Genomic DNA, 14,221 nt, shown 5'->3' on the forward strand with positions numbered 1-14,221 from the left:
CTTGTGTCTCAATTTTTTTTTCTGTTTCAGTTTTCATGTTGTTTTGTTGTTCTTCCATTTTCAATTCTGAAAAATTAATTTTTAAAAAATATATCAGTACAGAAAGGGCATTGTTGGGTTTCAGTACAGATTGGCAGTTTGGTTATTTATATAGTGTTTTTTTCTTTGGGCAGTGTATGGTATTAAATTAGAAGTAGAAATATGAAGAAAATAAACTCTTCTGAATTATACTAAAGAAGTCTAACTCTATCCTTAACTCAGGGCTGGCGCTAGGCATGGGAGCGTGGGCTGCCGCTCATGGTCTCTGTCAGAAAATGTTTTTCTAATTAGCTTTCAGTACAGAACATACTTCAGTTTTATAAATAATATCTTACCTTTTAAATATAAGTTGAAGTTATCAGTTGATTTTTTGTTATGCACTTCACGAAGTAGCAGTCAAAATGGCTGTGTTTTCTTCTCTTCCTTTATATATATTCAGGTATATAACCAATCAAATGTCAGGTAATATAAGTAGAAAATGAAAGTAAAATTTTCATTGGTTGTCAATTCCAACACTTCAGATGTGTTTTGTGAAGTAATTTACCTCACGGTATTTAAAGAGGTCTACAGGCTTAATGGCTAAATGGAATTTCAATCAAATTTGTGAAAATGAAAGGGATTGTTATGTAGTATGGGCTAATCTATATTTGGTGAGAGTGTATCCAGTCGTTTTTCTGTGAATTACTTTCCCACCTTTTTTTTTGGACCGCTTCCCGGGAAGCGGTCCGGTCTGCGAACCAGGAGCGTAACGGGAGTCCACCATTTTGTGTTTCGGTCGAATTAAGATACAAGATGGAGGGCAAATAATGTTCAGAATGGGTAGAAGGGGGCACGGTAGATGTATCTTGACCCCCTAGGTTTTCTGAGGGTGGCTGAGGAGGACTATATGTGCGGGGAAAAAACATTTTTTTTTTAAATTTTTGCGCGGTTAGCTTCCAGTTCTCGTACCGGGTAGCGCTCTTTGAGCGTAGTTTGTTGAAAATTATAGAAAAAAGTTAGAGAAAAATAATAATTGTGAGTGATCAGATGTAGGGTAGCTCTGAGAAGAGCTTTTGGGTTTATGGTACATTTTGGTACTTATAAGTAGGTACCAATGCACAGTCTTAAATTCAAAATGAAAATTCTGTTGCCCTCATCTGAGAAGTGAACTCCATCTCTTCTGTAGATATCTTGCATGTAGTAACGCAAGTTATTGTTGTACAAGGAGCCCATTCCATGGTCTCTCATGTAAGCTGACACAGATTTGTTTACATGCTTCCTCGCTTTCTCAATTTGTGGACAAAATTGGTTGGACCACCTCCATTTCTGTCTTTGGCATATATTGGAATATACCAAGGCAGTTTGAGGAAAAAGTGCCATTAATTGGTCAAAGGTGTCCTTTAAAAGCATTTCCAGACCTACCCCAGTCAAAGTGCCCAAATCATTACCTCCACAGTGCACTATTAACAGGTCAGGTTTTGGCAAATGCATCAATGGTATCAATTGGTGACATTTTAATCCTCTTTGGCCCAACCACTTAATTTCCACATCTTGTAAATTGAGGTTATGTAAATTTCTGTTCTCAGCATACCTTTGAGCCCAGTAGATGTAACAATGTCCAATAATCCAGACATTAAACATGGTGAGAGAAGGTTGGGCTGCAGTCAGATGAAGTGTGGTAATGAAAGGGCAGTTGAAACAGTAGGAGTTTGTAAAGAAAAAAACTGTGGATTTCCAGTCCTAACGATTCATTAGCAGTGATTGGTGCATTTCCATTTCTGAAAACAGAAAGTTAGGGTGCATGGATGTGTTCTTTGAAAGATGTAATTTGAATGGTCAAGGAAGAAACATTTAATGAAAGATTGCACTGGATACGCAGGTGCACTGAGAGTTCAGAGTTCAATTGAAACATTGTTGTGTGAACTTGCAAACATGAGAGGTCTTTCAGGAGGTGGTTGCTAAGCAAAAAAGGCAGAGAGGGCAGAGGGGGGAAGGGTTTTGATTTGAAAAAAGTGAGGGAAGAGTTATGATTGGCTTATATGAGAGATATGTGTAATGAATATCTGTATTTCTGTGCTTTCAATAGCTGCAGCCTCTGGATTGCATCCTCTTTGTTCTGCTGAAGACAATTTGGTGTATTTTTGAGACTGTTTTGAAACTCAAAAAGTATTTGCTAAGGTGAGAAAAGATTTATTTAATAAAGATAGAGAATAGTATGATTTAAGGAGAAAATGATGAAGAAAGCTGTGTTTTTAAAATGTGGCTTTGTCTCAAGTGATATACAAATAGATTTTGTTTCTTTGAGAAATTGTAATTGCATATTCGGTTTAGCATTCTGGCATGCAGTAACACAAGTTATTGTTGTACATGGAGCCCATTCCATGGTCTTTCATGTAAGCTGAAACAGATATGTTGTTTTTAAAAACGATTTTTTTAAATCAATTACATTTCTGGATATGTACTGCTAGAGCTTCATAGGTTGTTTTGGGTCATATTTATAAGGCATTTGAGTGTCTATGATGTTATTTTTCCCTTTTTAAATGGAAAGCGTTCTTCATGGGGCAAGTTTGTTGTAAATACGCTCCCACCTGTGCTTGGCAAATTTTGATTTTGATTATGGGAGTTACATAGCCATGTTAATAATGTCCCAAAAATGGTGCCAGGGCATTCAAAAAAACGCTTTGATGTGTCTCAAGGACATTTTCAGTCATTTACTCTTGAATGTAGGTATACAATTGATTTATATGCTGTGTTTAAAAACGATTTTTTGAAATCAATTACATTTCTGGATATGTACTGCTAGAGCTTCATAGGTTGCTTGGGTCATATTTATAAGGCATTTGAGTGTCTATGATGTTATTTTTCCCTTTTTAAATGGAAAGCGTTCTTCATGGGGCTATTTTCTTGTAAATACGCTCCCACCTGTGCTTGGCAAATTTAGATTTTGATTATGGGAGTTACATAGCCATGTTAATAATGTCCCAAAAATGGTGCAAGGGCATTTAAAAAAACGCTTTCATGTGTCTCAAGGACATTTTCAGTCATTTCCTCTTGAATGTAGGTATGCAATTGATTTATGTGCTGTGTTTAAAAACGATTTTTTGAAATCAATTACATTTCTGGATATGTACTGTTAGAGCTTCATAGGTTGTTTTGGGTCATATTTATAAGGCATTTGAGTGTCTATGATGTTATTTTTCCCTTTTTAAATGGAAAGCGTTCCCCATGGGGCAAGTTTCTTGTAAATACGCTCCCACCTGTGCTTGGCAAATTTAGATTTTGATTATGGGAGTTACATAGCCATGTTAATAATGCCCCAAAAATGGTGCAAGGGCATTTAAAAAAACGCTTTCATGTGTCTCAAGGACATTTTCAGTCATTTCCTCTTGAATGTAGGTATACAATTGATTTATATGCTGTGTTTAAAAACGATTTTTTGAAATCAATTACATTTCTGGATATGTACTGCTAGAGCTTCATAGGTTGCTTGGGTCATATTTATAAGGCATTTGAGTGTCTATGATGTTATTTTTCCCTTTTTAAATGGAAAGCGTTCTTCATGGGGCTATTTTCTTGTAAATACGCTCCCACCTGTGCTTGGCAAATTTAGATTTTGATTATGGGAGTTACATAGCCATGTTAATAATGTCCCAAAAATGGTGCAAGGGCATTTAAAAAAACGCTTTCATGTGTCTCAAGGACATTTTCAGTCATTTCCTCTTGAATGTAGGTATGCAATTGATTTATGTGCTGTGTTTAAAAACGATTTTTTGAAATCAATTACATTTCTGGATATGTACTGTTAGAGCTTCATAGGTTGTTTTGGGTCATATTTATAAGGCATTTGAGTGTCTATGATGTTATTTTTCCCTTTTTAAATGGAAAGCGTTCCCCATGGGGCAAGTTTCTTGTAAATACGCTCCCACCTGTGCTTGGCAAATTTAGATTTTGATTATGGGAGTTACATAGCCATGTTAATAATGCCCCAAAAATGGTGCAAGGGCATTTAAAAAAACGCTTTCATGTGTCTCAAGGACATTTTCAGTCATTTCCTCTTGAATGTAGGTATACAATTGATTTATATGCTGTGTTTAAAAACGATTTTTTGAAATCAATTACATTTCTGGATATGTACTGCTAGAGCTTCATAGGTTGTTTGGGTCATATTTATAAGGCATTTGAGTGTCTATGATGTTATTTTTCCCTTTTTAAATGGAAAGCGTTCCCCATGGGGCAAGTTTCTTGTAAATACGCTCCCACCTGTGGTTGACAAATTTAGATTTTGATTATGGGAGTAACATAGCCATGTTCAAAATGACCCAAAAATGGTGCAAGGGCAATCTAAAAAACGCTTTCATGTGCATTAAGGACATTTTAAGTCAATGAGGAAACACAGGTGATGTAATTCTGAAATAAGGAAAAGAAACTTCACATTTTTCAATTACATCACTAGTGTTTCCTAAGTTTATGAATGACATTGTGCAGTTGAAGTTTAGGTGTGACCACAGATTCAAAAGATGTCTGCCCTTTGTTCAAGAGTGAAGTGGACATGACTTACTTCATTGCTAGGCCTTCACATGTATTATCTCCTTTGTTTTCTTAAACAAGTGAAAATCTCATCTGCAACCATGTGTTGGCCTCACCTCAAACAAACAAAACAGGTGATGAACTGAATGTGGATCAATGACACCTATTCACCCCAGTCCAAAGATCTGGGCCCAAACAAACCTCTAGATAGGCCACACCTTATCGTCAACCTGAATAAATCATTAAATATGTTAGGGAGAGATTTATGATTGTTGTATGCCTGTTTTGTACCACTGTGTGTCATTTTTGTGACGCAGTGCTGGTGCAAAAGATTTGCTATGTTAAATAATAAGTAGGGTGTTAAGTTTTTGATGACTGTTATTCATTTACTGTTTGGTAATAGTGATTAATAACATTTTTTATTATATTTTTCCACAGATTCAACTGCACATCATTTCAAAATTTTAAAAATGCCAACTAAGCATCGAATTAGAAAGGCTAGAAAACGTCAAAGACAGCAAGATCATCTAATATTGCAGCAGTCCTCTACTCAAAATACTCGTGAAATCACCAAGAAAGGTCCGGGTAAGAGCACGAAATCATTCATAAGAAATATTTGTAGTAAAAAAAGTATTTCTCCAAAAAATGTTTCAGTCCAGAAAAAGAAAAGCAATTTAAATGGAAAGGAAAGACCGATCAAAAATGTTACTGGTAGAGCAAGAGATAACTCTGTGCATGATAGTAGAAGGAAACAACAGTTTAGGGACATTCGAAAACGAATGTTCCGCAACAGGATAATAGTTAATTTATTAAAAAATATTAAGAAAGGCCAACAGAAAGTGGCATTTTATAAGAAGAAGAAAAATGTAGAGAAAATTATTGATCATGCTTTTGAAATTAAGCGAAAGTTGTTTATTTTGGTAATCAATAGAATTAGGAAACTAAACAAGGTAAATTCTGATTTCAAATCAAATAGTAGATGGAAGAGAGTAGTAAATCGTAGTAACTTTTGTGAACTTTTTTCCGGAGAATGGATGCATAGTTCAAGTTGTGAGGCATTTTTTAATGAGGAGAGTTATTTTCAGGATAATGATTTGGTGTTTGCAGTTGACACCAGTGGTCGAGCTTATGAAGTGAAGGATGGTTGTCCAGTTGAAAAAGAAAAACTTGTGACAACAGAGACAGACGAGGTGTTAGGTAATGAGGTTTTAGGAAGATGTCCTAAGGGTCCTGTGTACATTTGGAAGTGTAGTTCTATTTGCAGTGTGCGACAGGATTCCATCAATTTGCTTTGTGATTTTATACGGACATTTAATAAGAAAAGTTTGAAGCAGAAAATGAAGTTGTTGCAAGATTTAGATCCTTGCAGAGTGAGACAAATGACAGGTTTGCGTGGTCATTCACTGGCTTGTCTTTCCAGGAGAGTATGCCAGAGTGTTTTTCATCATTTCAGGATGCTAGCAGTGCATCATAATAAAGTGAGAAAATTAGTGAGAATGTTGTATTATGCTAAGAGTACAGCAATTATGCTTAAACAATGATGTGCTGCTCTTTTGCATGGTTCTGAAATAGATGTCAAGAATATTTGTGAAGAAATTGAGTTTTGTTACTTTGGTAGTAAAGATGAGAATGTTCAAATTGACCCAGAAGTAGAGGGTAATGTTGAAGAAAATGTACAGGTATGTAGTACAGATAAATTTCAGAAGGAAATTGCCACGTTTCAGATGAAATCAAGTGAGAGGCCTAATTTCACTTGTGTGTGTTGTCGACGCACTTATTATAAGAATCCGACTAAGTTAGTGGATTTATATGCAAAAAGTGAAAGGGAAAATAATAGTGAATGGAAGGATTTTGCCACATACTTGATGGTAGAAAATTATTTTGATTTGGGATCGGATCAACGTGTGTGTACTTATTGTTGTAACAAATTAAAACAAAACCAGATGCCTGCTAGGGCGGTTCATAATAATCTGGAATTGGTTGAGGTTCCTTCTGAATTGAAGGATTTAAATACTTATGAATCTATTTTGATTCAAAGTATCCATCCCTTTCAGGCTATTGTAAGAATGGAGCCAAAGACAGGGAAGTTGCCTCCATCAGATCTACAGAGAGGATTAAAGGGAAGAGTTGTTTATTTGCCTCTAGATTTAAACAAAAACATTAACACAATTGGAGTAGAAAAAGTGGAAGAGGAACCTCTGGTTATCTTGGTTAATGGGGTTCCGACAAAGAATAAGAAAATATGGCAAGATTTAGTGGATGTTAGGAAAGTCAAAAAGGCAACATTGTATTTGAAGAAAAATAATAAGTACTATATAAATGTATATGTTGCAGAAGAGGAAGTAAGTGATGAAGAGGATAGCGATTTGTGTGCTGGCCAAATTGAGAAAGTAGAGGCCTCTAAAAGTGAAGAAATATATGAACATTATAGTGTTCATCCTTTGCATTCCAAGGAAGTCATGGGGAATGCAATTGAGTTGTTTCAAATGAAACAAGCCAAAGGGAGTCCCATTAGTGTTTGGGAGGAAAGTTTAGAAGCTCGGTGTTTCCCACAGCTATTTCCAACAGGTGAAGGAGGAAGATATGATGAGCGACCTCATCAAATTCCTGCGTCTGAATACCGGACTTTACGATTGTATGCAGAAGATCCTAGGTTTCGTCAATGCATTCCCTATTTGTTTCATCTCCTGTTTGAAAGCGATCTGTCTGGACTGTCATATGCAGTGAACCACATCTTAAAAAGTGGAATACAGATGCGAAACATCTCGGCAAGTGACTTTATGCATAAAGTCAATGTCCAAGACAGTATTTTGGATTCTCACCTAATTAATCTCATGGCGTGTCAGCGTGGTACTAATGAGTACTGGTACAGTCGTCATGGTGATTTAAAATGTATGCTGAGGAACTTAGGAACTCCAACATGGTTCCTTACTCTGAGCTGTGCCGAGTATGGCTGGGAAGACTTACTAGAATTTCTACGAGAGGCAAATGGAAATATTGAAAACATTGAATTCAAGACACCTGGAGAACTGTGTTCTTTGGATCCAGTGAATGTATGCAGGTACTTCAATCATAGATTCGAAGCTATGATGTCTTTCATCACAAATAAGAAGAATCCACCTCTTGGAGAGGTGTTGGATTTCTTCTGGAGAAAGGAGTACCAAGCAAGAGGTGCTCCTCATATACATATTTTGCTGTGGATCAAGGATGCACCTAAATTTGGAACAGATCCGGATGACTTAGTGATGAACTTCATAGAACAGTATTCTACGTGTGCTGTTCCAAACGCAACGGAGAAGAAAAGCCTAAGAGAACAAGTTCTACGTTTCCAAAGCCATTGTTGTGGAAAGTACTGTCGTCGTAAATTCAGAAACAAGGACAAGTTCTACACCAAATGTCGTTTCAACTTTCCACGACCGGTGATTTCTAAAGGAGGAGTAAACAGTTTGATGTCTTCGCTGCGACATAATGTGACGAGGAAATCACCCAAAAATACATACAATTTGAAAAGGAACGAAGAGTCCAAGTACATCAACGACTACAACCCAGTGATTTTGTCTATGTGGAATGCTAACATGGATATACAGTTTGTGGCTGACAACTGTATGGCTGTGGCTCGGTATGTGACATCTTACATCACCAAAAAAGAAAAGACAGAATTGAAGGATATGTGGGAGGACATTTCCCATGAAAAGAGCCTCAGCAAGAAGTTGTACAGTTTCAGTCTGAAGATGTTGTCGCATCGAGAAATCGGAGCTTACGAATGTTCTGACCGGTTGTCTTCAGCAAGTCTCTATGCCAAATCCAGGAGTATCGTTTGGGCGAGTCTTGGTCTTGCTGCAACGCGAAATCGAGTTCTAAAACCTGTCCGGGAAATTGAGTATTTGGCAGAAAAGGAACCAAACAGTACCGACATTTTGAAGACCAACATGTTGGATACATATTATCCAAATCGAAGCAGTTACCTTGAGAATGTTTGTCTATATGAGGTTCTCCAAAATTATATATTCAAGAGGAACATCAAAGAAGATATTGAGAAAGGAGTGTATGCTGTAATTGGAAGTGAGGGATGTCTGGTCAAGCAAAGAAAATGCCAATTAGTAAACCATCGAAAATTGAGTGGCGAATCTCCAGAAAAAAAGGAGTTTTTCTATTTAGCTCTTTTGCAACTTTTCAAGCCTTGGCATGCAGAAGAGGAACTGCTTGGAGATTTCCTCTGTTACGAAGACTCTTTCACTGCTGCTAAGGAGACCATAGAATGTCCTGCTTTTCCCAAATATCAAGAAATGTTGACTTTGGAAATTGAGCAGGAAGCAACGATTGCAGCCGAAATTGCCAGAGATAGTTCTCAGGACAGTCAGAGTTCTGTTTCATTGAGTCAGGATCCACTAGGAGGACCTATTATCGAAAATGAAGCTGCCACTGCTATGAATGAAGTGGAAAGAGCCATGGCACATGCTCAGGAGGATGCAGTTAACTTAGAAGACTTGGAAAAACAACTCAACGTTGAGCAGAGGAAAATATATGATGAAGTTACCAAGCAAATTGAGCATGGATTAAGTCATGAGAAGAAAGAGTGCTCATGTACATCGTTGAAGCCTGTCCGACTGTACGTGAGTGGAGAAGCGGGAACTGGAAAAAGTTTTCTTATTAAAGCAATTTCTTGTTATTTGCAGGAAAGGACAGAGACATCGTTGTCTTGTGTTGTTACCGCTCCTACTGGATTGGCAGCACATAACATTAAAGGTATTACTTTGCATCGTCTATTGATGCTGCCAGTGGAGCATGACAACAAATTACAATACCACAAGTTATCTGGGGATGCTTGTTGTGAAGTTTCAAGAGTCTTGAGGAAAATGAAACTTCTTATCATTGACGAAGTAAGCATGGTTTCCAATGTCATGCTTGCCTTTGTGCATTTGAGAATGCAAGAAGTTCTTAAAACTGAGTATGATGTGTTATTTGGTGGCAAACACATCATTGTTTTCGGAGATCTTCTGCAGCTGACACCAGTAAAAGGACAACCTGTGTTCAAAATACTCACGCATGAAGATACCAGGAAGTGCCTAGGGGGCATTGGCAACGTCAATATATGGTTAAACTTCAATTATGCTGAACTGCATGAAAATATGCGTCAGGCGAAGGATGAAGATTACAAGAATATTCTACAAGATATTAGAATTGGAAAAGTGACCGAGCATGGGAAAGAAGCTTTAAATGCACGATTACTTTCAAATTTATATCCCGAACAAGACATTGTGCCTGAGAATATTTTTCAGAAAATTACTGAGAAGAAATCCGGAATATGTTTGATGCCAACTCTGGCAGAATGTGCCATCTTCAACAACAAAATGTTGCATTTAGAAAAGCAAGAGATTGTGAAACTTGAAGCTATTGACAGAATAGAGCATATGGGATCAACAATTATTTTGTCTGAGAATTTGAAATCAAAATTGGATTCATTAGAGAAGACTATATCTATAACAGCGGGTTTTGAAAAGACTTTGAATGTGTGTTTAAATTGCCGAATCATTTTGAGAAGGAATTTACATGTTGAAAGAGGTCTGGTAAATGGATCAATGGGTAATGTTGTTGATTTTGAGAAATACCGAAATAGAGATGGTATTGAATTTTTAAAAATTAAATTTGATGGCATTGAGGAAGTACAGCTAATTGGTCGTTGTTCTGCTAGGTTTTTGCTTGTTAAAGATTTATATGTTCGCTGTAAGCAGTTTCCTGTTTGCTTGGCATATGCGGTGACAATCCATAAATCGCAAGGTTTAAGTGTAGATACTGCATTGGTGAATATTGGCAGTTCTGTGTTCAAGGAGGGTATGGCATATGTGGCATTGTCACGAGTTAGAACTTTATCGGGATTGTACCTGATTGACTGTGATGTCACAAACATTTGTGCGGATCTAGATTGTGTTAAGGAATACAATAGGTTAAGAAAAGAGTATGCGCCAGATTTGCCTCAATATCCTTTGTTTGAGAAACGTGTGGTAGGCCGGAAACGAAGAAATATCAGTAATAGTAGGGAGGTTGTAGCAAAAAGCCCAAAAGTCGATGAACCGAAAATTGTATGCAGAAAGAAAGTGGATTCTGTTGAAGATGTTGTCGGTTTTCAATTTGAAAACAGTTCTGGTGTCAACTGCTATGCAAATGTAGTGGTTAATGTTCTCTTTTCACTAGAGACTTTAAAAGAACAGATTGTGTTCAATTCGGAACAAAGTTTATGCTGCTTGTTGAATTCTGTGTTCGAGAAATGTAGCACTGATCGAACAAAAGTAGAAAGTGTGTCTGAAGTTCGTTATCTGTTAGATGAATGTTCAGGTCAAACAGACTTCTCTGAAAATAATCAGCAGGATTGTCAGGAGTTTTTAATGTATATGCTTGATGTATTGCAAGATGAGGGTGTAGATGTAGATCACCTGTTTGGGCTTTCTTATCAATGGCAGCATGGCTGCGAGAACTGTATGGTATCAAGTACTACTAGTGTAGACTCAGAAAGATTTATATATTTAACTTTGCCAGACAGTAAATCAGTCTCCTTTAATAAGCTAGTAAATGCAGCGGATCACAACATGGAGTGTAGCCAATGTAAATCTGAAATGATGTCAACATTATTTATACGAAGATATGGCCAGTATGTCATTTTAATGATCCAACGATGTAGGCCTGATGGATCAAAATTGTCAACTTTGATAAAAAATGTTGTTGCTTCTCAGCTGTCAATATCAGGAAGGACTTTTGTAACTGTAGCAATTATCTATCACGATGGTCCTTCAACAACATCAGGACATTACACAGCTTATTTAAAGTCTCGAAACGGCTGGTCATTCTGCAACGATTCTGTTGTAACTTTCAAAAAAAAATTGCCGTTTGACCTTAAAAATTCTTACCTGGTGTTTTTAAAACCAAAATTTTAAGGAAAGAATCTCGGGATTTCCTCTGAGGAATTGCAAAAGGTTCATGAAGTAGAGGGAATGTAAGTCTGGAATGCTGTCTAGATTATTGGTCCAAAACTTTTAATTATAATGTCATTTTAAAAACCCAACTATATAAACCTGATGCAAGTAAGTCTGCTTCATAGTAAGCAGTATCAGTGTCATAGGAAAAGTAGAACATGAGTGAGCAAGAAGGGTAAGATATTAATAGTCCAGGATTGTGAAAGTAATCTTAAATGTTTTCTTTTTGAAAGTTGCGAAAATAGAAAATGACGGGATTTCATCAGAAGAATTACAAGAGTTGAAAAACGCTGCAACATGATTTGGCCAAGTGGAAACATGTGGTAGAATGTGAGAAGTCTTTTATTGTATGTAACATATTTTTCAAAACGATGGAGGTTTTCTTTCAGAAAGTGGCGGGCTGAAAATATTTATAGCACAACAGAGTGGACGCTGTTCATAGGACATCCTTCGACGTTATGGAAAGTAAGTTAATTTTAAGGAGTTTTGAATTCAGATTTCTAAGGTTGTATGGGTTTTTTAAACACAATCATTTTGATTGTGTTTTTTTTCCCCGCTGTTACATGATGAATACCTTCAAGTCACTGATTTAAGTGAAATTTGATACATTCTGAGAACAGCAAAAATAAACCATTTAACATGTATAATTAATGTTCTACTTTTTGTACTTATGATATACATTTAGAAATGTGAGGTAAATATGGAGAAACTGAGGCTTCTGTAAGTGTCAAAGTTAATGCTTACAGTGCTGCACTTCTGGGTACTGTTTTTTTTGGAAAACTGAATAGGCCTCACCTTAAAGAAACCTCTTGAAAGGACACATATTATTTGCATCCTGAAACAATCATTTAAAATGTTAGACACAATTTTATGATGGCTTTACATCTTTTTTGCGCTGCTATTGCATCACTATTGTGAGACATCAGCAGTGCAAAAGATGCTCCATGTTTCAAAATAGGCCTCACTTCATCAGCATCAAGATACTGTTTGTTTAAAATATATTTCTTTAGGATTGTGTAGGGGACGTAGAGCAGCAGAGGCTTCTGTAAATGTCAAAGTTGTTGAAAAACTGTTTCTTCTTGAACCTTTTCCCTTGTCTTTTCAAATTTTTAAATACATGTTTTAATATTTTTGAAATGTTTCTTCTCTCTTTTACAGATTGAAAGTATGAAAAAATATTTTAAAAAGTTAACAAGAATTATAAGGTAAATGTTTTCTGCTCTTTTAACCCGCAATCCACTGCTGATGATGTCACTGACTATGTCATGAATGATGTAATAAGTGGACATGACTTACTTCATTGGTAGGCCTTCACATGTATTAATACATACACTGCTGCACTTCTGCGTACTGTTTCATATGTTGGACTACATCTGCACTATGAGATACCTAAGCAAAGCCAACACAGGTGATGTGATTGTGAAATGAGCAAAAGAAACTCCACGTTTTTCAATTACATTACTTGTGTTTTCTAAGTTTACGAATGACATTGTGCAGATGAACTTTAGGTCTGTCTATGGACACAGAAGAGGTCTGGCCGTTGTTCAAGAGTGAAGTTGACATGTTTTACTTCAATGGTAGGCCTTCATATGTATTATCTCCTCTGTATTCTTCAACAAGCATAAATTTGATATGCAACCCTGAGTAGGCCTCACCTTAAACAAACTTTTGGAGAGGACACACCTTATCGTCATCCTGAATCAATCATTTAATCTATCACATTTAACATCTATTAGTTCTACTGCTTCATTTCTTTAATCCTTACTTTCCTGCGTTTGCTACTTCCCTCATTCCTTTCTCTATTACTTAATTATTCTACTCCTTCCAGTATTTTTCTCAGTCCCTCTCTTCTCATACTTCTTCATTCTTATTCACTCATTCTGTTATATTAAGGTTACTGTTTCTGAATGATCTCAAAAAAAAATTTCAAACAAGAACAGTAAGTATAAGGATAGGAAACAGACATTTATGTTACAAGAAAGACAGCTATAGGAAGTAAACAAAAGATACTGTTACTCGCAATCTACTGCTGATGATGTCACTGACCATGCCAAGAATGATGTAATATGTGACATGATCAGAAGTGGATTGCGGGTAACAGTATCTTTTCTTTACTCCCTATAGCTGTCTTTCTTGTAACATAACTGTCTGTTTCCTTCCCTTATACTTACTGTTCTTTTTTTAAAAAAAATGTTTTGGTTCGCTCCTGGTTTGCGTACCGGAGTGCGAACTGGGAGCAAACTAAAAGAAATAGAGGTTGGCAGAGTTTCAAAAATTCTACCAATTTTTTTTATAATGGGGAGGTAGTTCTGAAAAGAACTTTTTTTTTGGTTTTTGTTGTTTTAAATTTTTTTTATTATTTTTCTGAACATTTTTTATATTTTTTTGTTTTTTCTGAACATTTTGTAATTTTTTTGTTTTTTTGGGGGGGGGAAACAAAAATGATTCATTGAAAAGGGCTCAACAGGAGCAACGAAAAAAAGAAGAATTTATTTTTTGGGGCATTTCGGGCAAACATGATTATTGATAGCTTTCACTATCAGAGTAATGCTACTTTCTCGGTAGCATATTAATTGGTTGCACCGCACGCACACTTGCTTTACTTCCCCCATGTCCATTTGAATGTTCGGGACAACCTCCCTCGCCTCTGGTCCCGATACTTCTTGGACGACAGATCTTCTTGCCATTGCCGGGGGATTTTGCTGTTC

Source organism: Lissotriton vulgaris, chromosome 2_1 (genome assembly GCF_964263255.1).
Source record: "Lissotriton vulgaris chromosome 2_1, aLisVul1.2, whole genome shotgun sequence".
Classification (NCBI taxonomy): domain Eukaryota; kingdom Metazoa; phylum Chordata; class Amphibia; order Caudata; family Salamandridae; genus Lissotriton; species Lissotriton vulgaris.